General features: G+C 37.8%; 1 protein-coding gene across 5 annotated transcripts in view; it reads right to left on the bottom strand.

Moving 5' to 3' along the window:
* The window catches only part of TBL1XR1 (TBL1X/Y related 1), a 110,851-nt gene that overhangs the window by 39,568 nt on the left and 52,157 nt on the right, over positions 1 to 19,126 (bottom strand). For all 5 annotated transcript variants that reach the window (XM_057411572.1, XM_057411571.1, XM_057411575.1 and 2 more), the window contains exon 2: positions 18,902 to 18,966. The gene's annotated coding sequence lies outside the window, so the exon portion shown is untranslated. The remainder of the gene's footprint in view (positions 1 to 18,901; positions 18,967 to 19,126) is intronic.

The raw sequence follows: 19,126 nt of genomic DNA, 5'->3' as shown, positions 1-19,126 counted from the left end.
AGGAGCAGCAGCTTAGAGAAAACCAAAGTCTTGGGTTGAAAAATTCATGTCAGCCTCTTAGAGCTGCTTTATGAAATGTAAGCAAATCTATTTAATTTTCAAGTAGGACTGCATTGATTGCTAAGTATTTTGTTATAATTTGAAGCTTACACACAGCACAACCAAACGTAACATCAGAAGTTAAACTGACAATAAAGCATTTATCGCATGCAAAGTTTAAGATTGCAACTCACTGAATAATACTTATGATCACAAAGTAAACATGATAAAAGTGGTATTTCCTTGATAATAGCAGACACAGTAATTTCAGAACACATCACAGAAGCAGACTCCAAAACTGCTAACAGCCCTAATCCCAATAAAAGAGACTCACCCATGAGAGAATCTGCTCAGATCCTGAAAAAAGTATGCATGGATTAAAATGCTACAGACAAGCAAAGCTTCAGCGTTATTGCATCTTCAAATGTTACTGTACTATTAAAACATTACTTGTTAGCAAAACGGTTATTTCAGGTTCTGAAAATGAAACTATGAAGTTTAAGATCTTTATCTGTAAAACATTACTGTTCTACCTTGACTACCTATAGGCAATATCAATTCCCCAAGTGAACGCATGTTTTCTCTTCCTTTTCCACTGTCATTTCCATAATTCATCTTTTAACGATTTAAGAAGTGCAGAGAGTATTTTCAGAGGACATTGATGGTGCTCAGAAAGTCGTATATTTGACTAGCTGCTGAGGGGCACACCAAGGAAGCACTACTGTGTACATCTGGATGAGCTTTGATGGTACATTGAGCGGACAGGTTTTTGAGCTTTATAGTGTTGGGTATTTGCAAACAGAAAGGTTCACCCACACCACAAACAGAACAAGCAGCCTTCATCTTTCCATTTACCCCCACTGAGTCAGTGCCACCATGTTCTCCCAGGAAAAAAGTGTGAGAGATGAAACACTGCAAGCAACTACAGCTAAGGACATTCAGAGATAAGGTCTGCACTTGCTGCTTTTGGACTGTGACAGGGGAAGAGATGATCTGCCAGGCAGTGACCATGTCTTGCAGGAGCCTCAGTTCCTTTGGAATAAATATCAAGTGGCACTTCTGGGATGGAGTCCACTTCAAACTGGACTTTAATTTGCTTGTCTATGCATGTTAAAGATAGTGGGACTTGGTCCTAAACTGGACCAAAAGCAGGTTACATCATAATTACGTCATACGTAATTAAAGTACGTACCACTAAAATACAGACTTGTCCATGTACACACAAGCATCATTTGACAGCCACAATACATCTCAAGCCTGCAGCTGGAACATAGCTCAGGACCTGAAACCGTAAGAAAGCTACAGAGTGAGTAGCCTGATTTCCAGAATTTAAATAGATTTTGCTTTTGCTTATAGCATTGCAGTAACACTTTACTAGAGGGAAAGACAGGTTCTTCTATTTCGAAGTTGCAATTCAATAGGTATATGGAGTTACAACACACATCTCTCTTGCATACTCTCAGGAGACTCGAGTTAAACTCTTGGCTCAGGTTTGTAGTGAAAATAGACAGCATTAATTTAGTCATGATTTTTTCATAAATTACATTGAAAAAAAACCCAAACCCAAAAGACTGAATGCTTCCATCAGACTAACAGCAAAAAAAAATGTGCCTGACAAGGTCTTTGAAGTAGCTCTTGTAATCTATCATCTATTTACTGAGACAAAAATCATCTTGGGACAGACAGATTCACAAAGTCAACCAAACAACTCAAACCAGGCTTACCAGGGCCTGCAGTCCTGCTCTATGGAAAAGACTTTGACAAGGAAATAGAAGTCTGGTTTTCTCCAATTTTGGAAGCACTGCAGCTGTGTATTGCTTAATAATTTAGTTTATTAAAGGCAACAACTGTCAAAATCTATACAAACTAATTTATCGTGCAGCAATTTTACATTATTGGAACTTTGTTATAATTTGACTAATGCATACTATCGCTTTCTAACCATGCCTATAATTGGTTTCTTGGCTGTATAGGCCTAAAGACAGTAATTCTAAACATCTTCCAATTACACTAAAAATATGCATGTTTGCAGAAAGTTGCATTACTCAATTTTCAGACTCAGAGGGCTTTTAATAATATGAGACAAAAAAATGCGTGCAAAAGGACACTAATTTTTGGTGCTTTTCTGAAAGTTATGTGTTTGTGTACAAAAATACCATCTTAAGACCTGTAAATGCTGAAGCAGCACATACTGAGATATTTATGCAACACCAGACAAACTAGAGGAAAAAAGTTCAAAAATCGATTCAGATGGAAGAATAGATTCCAAGTCAGTATCCAAACTAAACAAGAAATCCAGCCATTGAAAGCCCCAGATCTCAAAACTTAGGTAGGTGTGACAGTTACTCAGTAACTTGTTTACTTCCAACAAATGGGACTGTCTATTGCCATTGCCTGCAATTCTTCACAGGGCATTGGAAATTCCTTAAATGTGTTGGTAGATCAGCAGAAGTTCAAAATATGAGCACTTTGCGCAGGAGTAGTATTTCCAGTGCACAGTGTTTGACAGACATTTTCACTGCAGTAGCAGGATTGGCATACAGGTTTTTAAGGCGTTTAAAGTGTTGTGGCTTGATATATTAATACTTTGCAAAAATGGTTTACTATTTTTGATAGAAAATATTAAGCGAGTAAATATTGCAAGGACAAGTGGGATTGCCCAGATGCAGACATGATTCTTAGCAGAAGAAAAACCTTTGGAAATGCCACCTGAAAGGAAAAAGAAGGTTTGTAAAATCATCTTTTTTTAAACTACTACAGAATCTTCAAATTTGTCTATAAATCTTGGCAGATTAAGTGTGCACCTTATGATGGATTCTCATGATTACAGTGAAATCAACAGAGCTACATTACATACAGGAAAACATGCAATAAGCACATGCATGAATATTATATTCCCAGAGTCTGGAACTAAAAACCAAGTACAGTCATGCAAGAAGAGTGAGAAAAATACACGAGGAAGGGTCAAAAGCTGCAAAATAACCCCATGACAGTCACTCCCAACATGCCTCAAGCTGATTGTGAAACGAGAGAAATCATGCTTCAAGGGCCCTGCAGAGTTTAAACATGGGCATCATTATCTGACTTCACAGACAACTCTCATCACCAGAGTAGGTGTGTGCTTTCGTGGTGTCAGTTCTTCCTTGGACCACTGTGAATTGGACAAACACTACCAGCTGAATTTTATCAATGGAGAATAACTGAACCTTAAGCAGTTGAAATGGCCTGGATCCCACGTAATGCCTCAAACACCAATCTCTCCAGCTAAGCTCTCTGTATCAGTAACACAACAAATTGTTTTGGGTTGGTTCTCTGCCCAGAGCTGTATCATGCACAGTGAAGTACGTAAGAGCCAGGAAAAAAAAAAAAAAAAAAAAAAAAAAAAAAAAAAAAAAAAAAAAAAAAAAAAAAAAAAAAAACCTTAAAATTGAAATCTTTGGATATCTGCAATAAAATGGAAGGAAGCCACTTGCTGCACAGAGTCTGCATATCCACAGTTGTTTCTTTCATAACAATGACAATATAAACTACACTTAAACAAAGGCAGAGACACAGTTTTGGGCAGATAGGCAGAAGAAATAAAATACAAAGAGCTCATCAGTTTTGGAAGGACATTGGCAGTTGCCAGGAGAACTATGAAAGCTCAAAGCCCCGTGCTATGCTTCCTCTACCACTGATAACCATGCCCTCCAACAAGCAAACAGCTGTAGCACGCTGCCCTCCGAAGTACACCTGTGTGTTGTTAGATCTTTGGAACTAATATGGGCCTTTCCTCACACAACAGACGCAGAAGATGCAGCATGTGGTTGAAGGTACTGCTGATGCTTCTACTGACAGGCGAGTTTCACAGATAACAGCCTGCAGGGTTTTCATCCAGCAAACACCTTCTAGTACACAGCTTAAACCTCCTAAGGCAGCTAATTAAATGAATGACAAACTCTACAGATAGTGGGGAAACGATTTTTGTTTCCCTTGAGTTGAGCACTTATAGCAAAGTTACTTGCACAAGAGGGAAAAGATGCAAAGACAACACACACAAATTCTGCAGTCAGCAGTCACAGCCTGGAGTACCGCAGCACTCCTCTATCAAGTTCAGTGGAATGCATCTGAAAATGTTTGGGTATGTGACAAAACAAAGATTTAAAAATTATTAAGTATAATGCATCTCTCACATAATCCTCCTGCCTTATTATAAATTCATTTAAGAATTCATTAAAAGGACAAGGACAAGCATCACACATGCTTATTAAGTTACAGATGAGTATAACTGCAAGAACGAAGGCAGGAGGTAAGGTGAGTAGGTAGAAGAGATATGAACCTACATGGAAATTTGTCCCATCAGAGGAAACCAGAACATAACGTCTCTTTGGTATAGTAACATGTGCTATGAGAAGTGATGTGCACTTGAATGCACATTTTACTCTAATCCCAAGGGATCAAGCTTCTTTGACATGCTCCTTCTTATTTTATTCCTCTTCAGTTTGCCTATGAGCTACCCACTTCCACTGGATGCTTAAAAATTGCCCTATGTCTTAATTTACACACAGGAAAACATATAGTATTAATGCTGCTTTGACTCTCAAATTAAGGCAAGATGTAGACAATGCACTGTTGGCTTTCCTCTCAGGCCTTACGTCAGAAGCAAGGCTTTTCTTAAAACAGTTTAAGTGCCATTACTTTGAAAACATCATACTCAAAGTGATTTTGAGAAATATAACCAAATTACTTTTAAGCTTTTGATTCAAAGGCACATAAGCATGAATGTTACTAAAGCAAAAGTTTCAGAATTAAACATATATGCAAAGACGGCTACACAGTACAGATGAATGATATATACCTATAAATAAGTAGAAAAATAGACTTAAAATATCCACATAGCTATTAAGTTATTAATATTAGATCTCTGGTCTAGTTCCCTTCAAATTAGCCACCCACTAGCAAAATGTCAATTGCAAAACAAGAGACTATATTTATAGTACAACCTACTTGGGAATTTTGAAAGACATGTCAGCCACTGCTAAATTACAATACCCCTATTGTGCACCTTCCCAAATTAAAGCATAACTTTCATTATAGGCAACTATATGTACAGAAGTCGCATTAGTTTTTAATAGTTTTTATTACACCACATAAGCTGGTGCAAACGTTTTTCCATATAGACATCTACATAGAGAGAAAGAAAAAGTAGTACTAAGTTATTCATTGGTATGAAGCTGGGTCAGACGCTGGCAGAGCCATTATCTTAAATTGGTCCTGTGCAGCAGTGAGGCTGGGAGGAGCGAGTATCAAGGAGATCATAAGTAATTCTTGGATCCGATTTTATTATTTCCCATCCTGAGACTTTGATTGTCAGTACTACAAGTGATGCATCATGAAATGCAATACAACATACTACTCCATCTTTAAACTGTATTTATATGGAAGAGTCACCAGCAAAGGGGAAACAACTGCTCCTGGTGACTGCCAGCTCAGCAAGATGGAAAATGCACAGTATACATGGCTACCTACTGAAATGCAGAGGTCCCTCTATGGCCTCTCCGGCTTCTCTTCTATCATGGAGAAATCAAGTAGAGTACAATCAGCATGGGGCTCCTCTTCTCTGCACCTTTTGCAAACAATGTAATTCATGGACTCCTCTGGCAAAACTAGACCATGTTGGGGATTTCAAAGGAGGTTGAAAGTCACTGCAGAGAACTACATTTTTAAAGAATATGGCCTAATCCACTGAGTTTGCTTTTGGTTTGTGTTTTGTGATTTACCTTGAAACCAGTTGTCCTCCCCTTCTCTCTCCAGATGCCTGACACTCTCTGCAAAAAAAGCAGAAAAGAGTATCCTGCAGAGGTTCACTGAAGATGGAGAGCTGGCAGGAGAAACCCTGGCAATACACACTAAATTGCCTCAAGCCTTCTCCTGAGAGAGAAGTGCGACTCATTGCTTTGGGTATGTCTGCCACAGAGAGGAAACAGAAATAAGAGAACTACATAGAAACAGTTCTCTAAATAAACACTTAAGACTAAGGAACACCATCCCCTCAAGAGGTGACCTGTGCTCACATTTTGGTGGATAATAGTTTATTTTATAGTTTTAGGGCAGATTAATTTGGAACATTCAGAAAAGTCTGAAAGATAGACTTGAAGGGAAACAGTAACCACTGCTGCTTGTCTTTACTCTTGGTATAAAATCACTTCACTTTCCATCAGCTTGCAGAAGCACACTCTCCTAATAGCACATTTTACAGAACTTCCTTCTAGAGCTAGCTCTTATTCTTGTAAATAAATAGATAAAATCATATTCCTAGCCTTAAGATTTGGACAAAACCAGAGACCCTGTGCCAGCTGTTTAATTTCTTACATATTTATGCATACCAAAGTATTTGTACAAAGAAATCAACTTTAGCTGCAACTGATTTTGCATGTTGTCTATTTACCTTTAAATCCATCAGGACTGAAGAGAATACTGAATTATTAAGAACATCATTTGCTATCTGGTAACAGCATTGTCTATGTTTTTCTATTTCCTAAATTTTCATTTTATCTTAAAATTCACTTTAACACTGCAACTATTAAAAACTAGAGGATTCAAAATTGAGAAAAAGAAACAAGAGCTGGAAGAAGAAACAAAATACAAAGCCAGCTGGGATCCAAAGCCACTTTCATTACATGGGATATTTTTATATCCATTGTACAATTTATTTTTTCTAATAACTGTCACATTTAGCAGGAAAGCTAAAAGGTACTTAAAAAGGAGGTAAAAAAGATGAACACATCCCTATCCATCCCTTGCTGTGCTTTTGCTTTATATGTGCTGAAAACATTTAAACATTAAGGAGATTATCTCAAAATTGTCAGGATTAGGGTGGGCTTGACGAGCTAAGTGAAAGTCTCCACTATCAGTAATTTTCACTCAAACAGTGAATGCGGAGATCCACATATCTTATACCTATGAATAATAACAGGAGCCCAGCTATCAATAAGCAAATTTGCCTCTGTAGCTAGAACACTGCAATCAATCTCACACTGCCTGCTTTGTATCAAACCAGAATCAAGTCAAGAACTAGTTCCTATCTTTGATTTTTCTCCTATTCCAATAAGTTTAATGCAACAGCTTATCTTAAAACATGCAAAGAGTATCAGCAGAAGGAAAATACTATTTTCATTTTATAATTATGTTTTAGTTACACTTACCCTAGGCAAAGCTGGCATTACAGAGGGAAGGACATCTGATACAATTTTTAAGGTTTAATTAGTCTTAATAGAAATAGGGATAGAATTTTAGGTTTGGGTATGTTATGGACATGAAGGCAAGTGGTTTTCTGAGAAGTCCTGGCTCAGACAGACCACACAAAAATCCACAACAAAAATTTCTTCAAACCACAGAACAAGCCAATAACAGACACTTAACCCCTCCTGCTGGCAGATTAACACCCATTTCTACATGCTTTTTCTTCAGATGACTACTGCGTAACCCACAGGTTCCTTGCTGCTGCTGAGAGCTGCCTTCCACCAGACAAAACCACAGGCTTCATGGTCAATCTGGTCCATCTCCTGGTAAGAGTATTCCCCCTCAGAGAAACCAGGGAAGCTGCCTTTCCACTGACTTTAACAACATTAATCATTTAATATATTACCTGAATTGAAATTATTATAACTGAATATGCTATTAAATAACCACAGAAACAATAAGTACTCTGCCATCATATCCTTCACCTGAACTGCAATTAAGAGAGCCAAATCCGATGAAACTACGCAGTTAAGCAAGAAAAGCAGACACTGTTACTCACTTACGCAACCTCTGTGGATAAAGATCAGGGCAAAAGCCTGATTCAGGCTATGTAAGGCAGCCTGAGGTGGAAGAACGAGGCAGCATTGTCAAGTGATCATTGACTTGAACTTCGGCTCCTAAAGCTGCTAGACTCTTAAACATATAATTCAAAGTATATAAAAGTTATTTTCTGCCTCAGGTGAAGCAAACTCATCTGTCTATTCAGAAGAGCAACAACCAGATGAGAAGGAGGTTCACTGCAGATATGCCATAACATGTATTACTGAAAGGGAAAAAAGCTCATTTTGTCAAAAGAAAACTGAGAGCACTTGCAAGTAGTTAAAGGTTTGTAGGGCTTTCTAGACCCATTATACTTTACATTTATACATACAGAATATACTTTTGTTAGTGCCAGAAAAAGATAACTGCAGATCCTTTTTTTGTCCCTTTTTATACTGAGAGGGAAACTATTCAAGCGCTAGCTATCCTCACGCCGCAATTAAAACCTGACCCAATTTCTAGACATAAACAAGCTGCATTTTTCACAGAGTAGCCATATGTAACCAAGTTCATCCCTATTTACCATGCCCCTCAATTCCACTTGTAACATTGAAAGATCAGGAAAAAACCAAGGCTACTACAAATCAGTGCCTCAGAGGAAAATGAGCAGGTATGCATGCAGAGGAGTGGGTGGCAGCCCATGCAGCTGTGCTTTGATGACTTGTAAAGAAGAAAAAGCCAGACAAGTCTGTGTGCAGAGTTTATATCGCTTCTCTGCACTGCAAAACAGACAGCAAATGAATTACAGTGCTGCAAAGCCAGGATTATATAAAACCAAAAGAATTCTGGTAGTCACGAGCACTACTATCAGAGCACAAATCACAATATGCGCTGATACAAACTTTTGTAAAAACTCTGACCTTGTTATATACATTTGGATAAAATGGCACTATACAAAAAGAACTACAAAATACACACACAATTATGAAGCAACACAACAGATCACAGGGATTTTTTGCATTTTACTTAATTTTTCTATTCTGCTATTTCAGGTATTTCTCTTTTTGCTGAAGGAACCTTCTCTGCAATTAAAACTAGATATTATGAACATTACCGCTATTTATCTGTGGTAATAGCAGCATCCCAAGACCCTTTTTCCAAGATGGGGGCCCTATTATGCTAACATTGCACAAACATGTGAGACTTTGTTCCTGTGCTTGGAGAGATCATAATACAAGCAGTCAAGGTCAACAAGAAAAACCATAAAATGTCAACAACAACAAAATTTCCTTTATAGGACTTTGTTGTTTTATCTTAATACATGTTCTTCATACCACTTGCTACTCCTCTTACCAATCAAGGTGCTCCACATAGTCTGCACCACTGCTGCTGCTGCTTCTGTCTTCCTAGCACAACCCATAAAAAAACCACCTGCCTCTTTTGTGGGAGATAAAAACACCGAATTGTATTTAAAGATAATGAAAGCGCCAAGATGCAACATAGCTTTTCTAGTCATCCCTGAAAGTGTTAGATGTTTCTGAGTTAGGATACATACGATGTTAAATATTGCCATCTTCATCTACATTCAGTAGCTCCTCTGGGCAGTGAAATGAAGTACTTATAGCATTAAACAAGGATTAAGTGCTGGCCCTTGGTTTATACAAAACAAAAAAAAAAACAAAACAATAAATAGCTATGTAAGAAGTCTACTGGACATTTGGAAAAAAAACAATCTATATACAGCCTGTAGTGAGAGAATGCCATTTCTCTTATTTTTTAACTATATAGCAAGCAGCCTCCTACAGATAGGTCCTTGCTGAGCCCCAGTGAACACAGCAGAAATACAAGCACTGACCTAGCTTAGAATCTAGCGAGCAGGGAAGCATTCTGAGGGAACAGGCTGAGACAGGAAAGGAAGAAGGATCATGGGAACAGGCACTTTTCTGTTCTTGGCTCCCGCTGTTGGGAATGCCTTATTAAACAGCTGAAGCTCAAGAAATTTGCAGCCATTATCCCAGTGTGAGGCAAAATGTTACACATACGCTTCTGTCTAGGATTCTTTCTTCATTCAGCAAATATTTAGTAGATTTAAGTTTCCCAAAACAAATGATTTTCTAGGTATTATTAAAAAAAAAAAAACAAAAAACCAACCATACAGCTCACCTAGATTGGGCTGCAAGGGACAGAGATGTACTTCCTACACTGAAGTCCACACTTTGCGGATCCTACAGTCGCTTCTCCCATTGCAACTTTGCATAGCAGAAAGGAAGCAAAACCCTTTCTTCAAAATGCTTCGTTTGGGAGGATTTTTTCACCTATTTTTACAGAAACAATTGTCCTCCTCCCCCTTTCAATATATCCCTGCTTTTTGACAGCATCACTCTTTTCATTTAACCCAAGATGTCTATTAGGAAATTCTTCTAAGAATATATAGCAAGTAAAGGAACACTTTACCTTTTGACAAATCAACTGTATTTGAAGAATGTGTTTTACAAAGAAGTGTCTCCCCACCCAATTCTTCAACTCAGCTTCCCAATTACACACTCTTATCACAGGATTTTAACATACAAAAACAGAAGCACAGTATAACACAATGAATTTAAAAAACAAGATAGCCAAAAATTTCTCTTCAAACACCCTAAAACCACGCACATGGTAACAGCATACTCTCGTTTCTCAACCCTTACACAGTGCGCAGCAAGTTGCTTGTGTAAACAAGCCACAGTGTTACCTTCCAAATCTTCCTAAGTGACACTCAGGTCCTATAAACCATGCAAGGAAGGGCTACATACACCTCTCACTGGGCAGCCATGTTTCACTCACTTCTGTTCCAAACTGGCCCTTTTAGTTCAATTCTAGGCAATTTTCATGGGTGTAGCCAGCAGAGATAGGAGAGGCAAGGCTAGATTTATTGGTTTTTTTAATATGTAACTACTCCAACAAGCATTAGTTTTCCAGTGAAAGATTCCCAGGGAGGCAGCACTGTTCAAAACACAAACGACGTGCTGCCAGGGCAAGAGAATAAGGAAATCAGTGTATTATTCTGCAACCTAGATCTCCGAGCTCCTTCCCTACCCAGAGCACTGTGCCTACAAACCATTATGGATTTTCCAGATTGTGGGTTTCCAGGTGAGTTATAAGTCACAAAAAAGTACATGAAACAATTAACTTTGCTAAAACTGCAATGCTTTTTCTTCAAAAGCAAGCACTGGGGTTCCTAACTTAGAGTCCTGCACAGTTGAAATCTTTTTTAAGTAGATGTCACCCGCTGCAGCTGTAACTTGGCACTTCTAGTAACCCTGATCAAACTCTGCCTTTGCTGCTGTTTCTCCACTCACGTATTGTGCAGAAGGTCCCAGATCAATCTTGGGGTAATAACATTAGGAATACTCAAAATTAGTATTTTTTTTCCATAGGTTTGCTATGTACAGATGTCACAAGTCCTCTTTGGAAGGCTTAACAAGTCACATACATAACACTCCTTTTCAAAGCATAACTCTAAAGATATTTACATAACAGACTGAACTGTTTTCCAAATCAGACAAAAATTAGTCTAAGAACTTTCAACATACTACTGAATTTGCTGAACTGTCATGTTCATATTCAGTATATTATTTTCTCCCAGGCAACATTTTTTTGTCCCATGTTCCTAAAAGGACGCAGTTTACTTCTATACACATCAAACTTGCTAATCTGTCAAAAGAACATAGCTGAGAGATGGCTGATGTTCTCTCCAGGTTACAAAAAATTAAGCTTTCTGATATTTCAAAACCAAGAATCTGTTATTCCGCAAACAAATTGTGCTTGCCAGAAAGACCATGGGACTCCCCTTTTGAGCACAGTTTGTGTAACATGAGTACATCTTAAAACTAGCGAGGATTTCTTGCCTCCCATTATATTTTGGGAAGCTTATCGAAAAATCTTACTCCCCTGGTGGATGAGATCTGATTTCTAATTTCCAATATGAATGTACTCCTTGCCAAGATGCACACATTTCTTCTCTTTCCAGTGCTGTCTTGAATCTAACTTAGAAAATAGTTACACTCATTTTTATCAACCCCACATGTATTTGGAGAAAGCAATCGTATCCCCTCTCAGACTTCACTTTTACTGAGATAAACCAACCAATCTCACAGTTGGCCTCCTGAAAGACAGACTCAGCTCTGCCTTTGCCCTTTCCACAGTCCTCTTCTGCACCTACTCCACTTCATACTCACCTTTCTTGAACATGATTTATCAGAGTAGTTTGGTTTTATATACGGGGATTTATTGGTACTACCTTGCACATGAGCAGCATTAACACTCTCCTGTTCCTACTAGAAGTACCTCTTCACCTCACACATTTTATGACTACATTTTTCACAGCTTTGATTTTACTGGCTAACATACTGAGGTCTTCCTGTTCCTCCTCCATTTTCAAGTGATAAGCACCCAAGGTTAGGGTTAACTTACCATCTGTCCAGAGGTGCACAACCATGCATCCTATACTGCGAAATTTCAGTCCACTTTTCCTACTCAAGTCCTGCAGGCCATCCAGCTGTTCCTGTAGAATACTCATCTATACTGACAGCATCTCCCAACTATACACTACTGGCAAATTTTATTGCACACTCCTACTTTTGGTGCTGAATTCATTAGTGAATACATTAATATCAGCCCAAGACCAGTTCTTAAGACAACTAACTTCCTTTAGCCCCAGACATCCCCATGAGCAAAAATGATGTGACCTTCCTTTAACAGGCTCCTTATTCACCTCACAATTCTTCTACAACATCTCATTAGTATTTTAACAAATAATTTCCCACGTATTGCTGGAGCAAGCATCATACCACAGTCTAGACAGATTAGCTCCAGCACATTCTTTTGTCTGAAACCAAAACCAAACAACTTTATGAAAGAAAGAGAACATAGATGCTATACAGGTATCCATGAAGACCAAGTGCTTAAATCTTGTCTATTGTGATTATAAAAGTGTACACACACACACACTGCAGAGTAGTGACCCTTCCTCAGTTCCCTCTCAGTGCAAAACCAGAGTTCCCATGAACTCCAGACACTGAGACCTTAGGACTAAGATTTCAGAGGATCGCAGTTATGTTACGCCATGTAACATTCACTTCTCTTCCAAATAAGCTACAATCCACATCTGACTGTGGATGACTGAAAAACAGTCCAATGGGAATTAGAAGCATTAACAGCAGCAGTCCAAGGGGTACTGTCAACCTCAGTAGAGTAATCCCTGTAACTGCCGTGACACAGTCCTATTGCAAGACAAAAATCAATAGTTTAGTTTGCATTCAGAGAAAAAGGAAATACACGGACCGCCACAGAGACAGTCAAAGCATGTTTGAATAACGCTAGGCCATGAGAAGATAACTATAATGAAAAAACTTGAGTCGGCTTTGGCAAAAACAACAGTGGTACAAAACTGGAGGGGTCAATGAAAGCGACTTGGCTCAACAGCCTATTCACCACAACTTCCACCTTGAGCCAAAACCTCAGACATGAAAGAGTCCTGATCTTTCATGACTGGGGTGGACTATCAACCACGACTCTAGTAAATTACAACAGCATAAGAAGCATCTTAGTAATAACCAGAATTGAACAATTCAGGACAAAAGGATTTTGGTTTTAGAAGTTCAATACAAAGAAAACTAGGAATTAGGGTAGTAGGAAGGTATGCCAACAATCTGTTCTACGCTGCGCTCACATTCACAAACTCAAACATACCAGTTATTTGCTTTTCCTAAAAATCATGAAATCTGGAGGAGACAAGGTGATCTTGCCTAGACATCTCTATAGAGCAGAGCATCACCTCAGGGATGCCAATACTAGGAAATAATAACTTGCATTGTATCTTCTATTTCAAACAAAACCCCAGCATCCCTAATGTATTTAACAGTCACCTCCTCACAGCGTTCCCTTCTGTTCAAATACCCTTACCTGCTCCTCCAGTTACTTCCCATTTCCCAGATGGTAGGTCTCTAGAAAAAAAGTCTTCTGCACCTCAGTCACTTCTTAGTTAAATCCATTCTGACGGCTCATTAGTAGAATAATTTCTCAACTGTTGTAAGAATAGCTGTTATAAATTTGTTTTCTCTGTAAATCAGGCTCCATGCAACTAGGATGGGATTCCAGCCTTTTCAAATGCATTTTAATTTGAAATGCTGACATCAAGTCTTAAGTCCATTTGATTATTTTTCTGTTTATATTATTAGTAATCAGTTTTTCTGGCACTCTTTTCTGTTCCAGTTCAATCATTCAGTTGAATTACTTGAACTCCTGCTGAACTGCACCAAAAAAAGGAAAATTAACTAATGCCTCATTTGATCTTGTGACCATAAAACTTGTGTTTTCATCCCCTCTTTAACCTTTGACCATCTATTTTCCCCCTTAATATGTGTGTTATGTACCTGATAGTTTTAAATTTGTTCCATTTATTCATGAAAAAATAATCTGCTGACAGCTGATCTGCCCTCTATTCATTTTAACTACTGCTGGCTTAATTCTAAAATCTCATTAAGAAACAAACACTTGAAATCCTTTCTTCACAATCCATCATATAGCATATTATTTGACTTACTGTATGCTCTTTACCAGAAGTGCATGACTGTTTTCACAAAAAAATGTTGACTATGTTAATAGAGAAAACAAGCTTGCAAAAGAGTGAAATAGCTGTATTTTTAAAAGCTTTTTTGCCAGTTTATTACATTAAAAAAGTCCTCTCCTTTTCATATTGTTGGACTTGAATTTAATTTAATTTATGCTAGTGAATTAGTATTTAAAAAACAAAAAAAGACAGATGTCGAACACCTGAACACATGATAAAACATTCTTACAACACACGTAGACCATAATAAAATATAGTCCATCTACAGCCAAAATAAATTAAATGAAAGGGAAAGATTTCATTATCATTGAGTACAAGTGCTGCAACTACAGCTCACATTTGACATCAACACCATTCATTTGTGTGACTCTATAGGTAATGGTCAGTATTAACTTCAGGAGGATCTAGATCCCTTGTCTTGAATAGCTTTTTAATATTTTTTATAAAATCACAATCAGAACACCACACATGACCTTCATTTACAAATACAGGTCCATTAACCCAGTGACTATTATCTTTATTTCTATTCCCATGGTGAACTAGAAGCTTGGTATGCAGGTGCAGGCTTCTAGATCTGGCATCCATGCTGACGGCCATGTCAACACAGGGTCTTTGGTGGCCAGGTCTCTGTTTCTCCAGAGTAACAGCAGTATATTCAGTGTCATTCTTCTCAGCCTACAGACATCCTGTTGCTCTGCAGCAATATTCATTATCTCCCAGCATCAATACCACTGAAACTAAGGGCAGCTTTTACTTTTGTTGACTTGAGCTACTACCAACTTTCTGTTGACAAGAAGGAAACCAGGATCATGACCTGATGATACAAGTGACATATTAACATGGTTTTCTCCAGACAGTAACATTAACGTGCTCAGATACAAAACAGCCTGTCCTTGGGTTTTCTTCACAACATCCTACTTCACTCACACCTAATACCCAGTTTTGTTTTTTAAATTTGCAGCAAACCTAGTCATTGTCAAGAACATTTAACATTGTATTGCTAATTCTTTCATATAATAGAGCAGGAAAAGGGTTATTTCAGGTTATGCAACTTCACCATGGGCATATGGCAGTGAACCCACAGCAGAAACATAAAATCTCCCTCTCCTCTAAAGCAGATGGCATGCTGATCAAGTAAGATATAATCTAATGCGAGCTGTACTACTGCTGCTATTAACTATTGAATCAAAACCAGTATAAAGCAGTAAAGACAAAAAACCCAAGGCAGGGGAGAGTGAAGGATAAGGAAGACAAGAAAACAAAACAAAACAAAACACACAAAAATAGCTGTAACATAAGACAATGTATCATAGCAGGAACAGCCTCTTTTCAGGCACATTTATGATTTAAAACCTAGGAATGGCAATAGGCAAGGAATAGCTATGGCCTTTATTCTGTTTTAGAGGACATTTCCCAGATTTGAGATACTGGCCCACTTCCCTTTGCTTTTGTGATTGTGCTGCACTGGGCACCTGCCAGTGGCTAAATATCCCAGCTGCTTAGATAATTACATATTTATGATTCTGCTGAGAATTCTTAGTCAAAGCTTATTTCTGAACTGCAAAACGGTTACAGAATCAGCAGAGAAAGTTCTCTGGCAAATGCTCCCTCAAAGTAGAGCCACCACTTCTTAAAATTCTTAAGGACAGTAGCTATCCTTTCACTCAATTCATTCAGTAGTGAACTTTAATGCTACAAAAAAGAGGCAAGGGGTGTTTTCCTTCTGAATCAGAAAGTGATCTTACTGATGTGTTTAACTTGTTTTCTGCAAAGAAACAGAATTTAAAAAAAACTTGCAGAAAATGGATCAGAATGCAGAGGTACGTAAAATGTTTAATGCTTACCAAGTATCGCCCTGCCACACATTCTTTTTCTGTATCACACTATTAGCACTTTAACAAATATACCACTAGATCAGCTAATTCATGCTGATCCAATAAATAAACTTATGTATGAACGCTCTGACATATTTCTGAAAATTCAGCTGTAATCAGTTATTGGAGAAAACATGCTGCACTTCACCTTCCTTCACTGATAACAGCATCCACTGGTTTCAGAACAGTCCAAAATTTCATGCTGTCCCAAGAATTATACCTAGTTTTCCTTCACTTAACAGGCCTTTTTTGTTAAGCCTTTGCATCCTTCTGAGATTCTGAGGAAGGTTACAGTTGACTGGAAGAATGGGAAGGAGAACTTACACCAACTGAACACAATCACAGTCTTTATTAGTAGCCTATATCACAACATCATTTTATTTAAAAAAAAAATTGCCAACAGTTAGAATATATTTTTAAGTGGTAACTGATATTACACCCTATTTAGCTATCAGTTAACATATTGTACGTGATGCAAAAAATAAGCATCTTTTACTTACTTTTAAAATAGAAAAGCAAAGAAAAAGCAGAAGAGGAAGTGTAACGTCTATGGTTTACACCCCCTGCCCCCCCTTTTTTTTTCAGTACCAAGAAATGGAACTGACAATCATGATCAAAAATGCAAGGATCCTTTCTGATTCAAATATATGTATTGAACACGGGTAGCTAAGTTCTGTCTGGGAGAAGAACACAAACTGCTTTTTCAGGTCAACCTCCGGCCCACACTTTGTCTACATACATCAGAAAATAAAAACGTAATACAAACCTATAAAAGTCTTCTTTACTATAAACCAGATTAAGTTATTGTTACTTTGGGGATGATGAAGAATGTGTCTAGCTTGTCTCTTTAATTACATTCAAACTGTTCCATAGTTAATTAAGAGGTAATTGTTCAGAAATCTCTAGAATAATAAAATACAATAACTTACAGCACAAAAGCAGCCCTTAAAGAAAAGAGTGGGAAGTCTTTCACTTCACTACAAAAGTTGAGTATGTTTTACGATCACTGCAACAACTAGTATGCCCTTGAGACTATGCAATTCTGAATTTCTAACATAATTTGAAGGGGGAAAATTAGGACAAAATGCAGTAACATTTCAAGTACAGTCTTTCAGTATTTTAAAATTTTATGAAGTATAAGGACTAGGTTAATATGGAATGAGTCATGTTTTTAAGAGAAGCAGTAATACAGACCTATATTTTAAACCATAACTAAAACCATACTCTCAACTACTACAAAATAAAGATAAATCAGAGTACCTTTTATTTGGAAAAAGGTCAACAACAATAATGAAAACTCAGCAATAATAGAAAAGCCTGAGAGCATTGCTAGTTTCAGTTTTGGAAAGTCAAAATACCAGGCTAAGTGACCAGGTAAAGATGATGCCTTCTCACTCAACAAATTCATGCCCATCAGCTGAAATTCATCCCAAATCAATAGGCTATTAAATGACACATACACACAGTGCAGATCTTCTGATTTCAAAGTTATATTCGCTTTACTTAGTGCCAAATACATGCTAATTACATTTCACGCTGTGATGTCATCAAGACTCAACAGAATAACTTATTGCATTTCAAAGTAAGCAGTTACATCCAAGCAAACTCTCTTGGAGTCATTTTGCTCACAGGGTGAAGACAGTGGAGTTTTAAATAAATTATATCCTCACTCAGACCTTTGCATATTCTTTACATGCATGTCCACATGCCAATCAAAGGAACCCAGCTCAACTCTTAGATCCCAAATTGAGTTTTCAATATGGAAATACCATCTCTTTAATTTCTGTTCTGAGTACAGTGATCTAGAGATGCTTGAAATACAAAACTCAGGCTAGCACCTTATGCATTTATTTCTTAAGGCTAAGGCTGCAGTTACCATTCTTGTATATCTCAACTGTGACAACACAAGATACCACAACTGCTGAAAAAAGATTTGATCAAAGCTGAAGCAGAAAGCTCCAGCCCTTCTCTTCAGACCTCACCTCTGCTTTCCATACGCACAAGTATCAGGAGGCGTTAAGTAAACCATAAAGACAGTCTGCAAATGCAAACTTCCAATAGTCTGTAACTTTGAGTAATATTCCAGAAACAAAGTAAGATTGCATGAAGCAAACCGCTTTCCAAAGAAGCTAAGACTTTAGCTTCACTAGTGTTATGCTATCAAATGTGCTGAAGCAAAATACACCTGACATCACATAGAATTTTTATATTCTTTTTTTCTCCAAGGAGAAGCTGTTAATCCTGAAACAAACTGCACAGAGCACCCAACTTGGGGCAACAGAGCACTCAGCTTGGCTACAGCTTGTCCTCAACAGGCTTTTGGCAAAAGAGGAAGCAAAATCAGTTGCCAACAGGACGAACTACGTTATTATCAAGTCACACTTCTCGCTTCAAAATTAACATGCTGCCTTACTTTCCACAAGATAAAATCCAGATGCAAGGGTAATGTTTTAGTCATACAGAATAATGGTCTAGATGTTTCCTAAAAAATTAAAATAATCCACTTGTGTACTAAGAAGTAGTCATTCTAAAATATACTATTTGCAATACAAGTCAGCTTATGGTCTATTTGTGAGAAGGAACCACACCACCTCCAATCAGGTAAAAAGGTACTTACCATTGGCAGTGCATTGATATGTGGAAACTTTCCTTTCAGGTACCTCTTGCCACAGAAGGGTGATGCTGACAAGGCAACAGACAAAATAGGAAATGTTAACTATTTTGAAAATGGTGGTGTTAACACAATAAAACATTATCATGGCTCTTTTAGCCTACTCTGTTTAAGGAGCTGAGTGATTACCACTGAATTTGTACACAGCCCAGAGCAGCAGCAGCAATCAGG

The sequence above is a fragment of the Pezoporus wallicus genome, unplaced genomic scaffold, assembly GCF_028554395.1.
Source record: "Pezoporus wallicus isolate ANWC-B61680 ecotype Strahan unplaced genomic scaffold, APGP_CSIRO_Pwel_v1 contig_6899, whole genome shotgun sequence".
Classification (NCBI taxonomy): Eukaryota; Metazoa; Chordata; class Aves; order Psittaciformes; family Psittacidae; genus Pezoporus; species Pezoporus wallicus.
The sequence above is the reverse complement of the archived record's forward strand: the minus strand, read 5'-3'. Positions and strand labels throughout refer to the sequence as shown.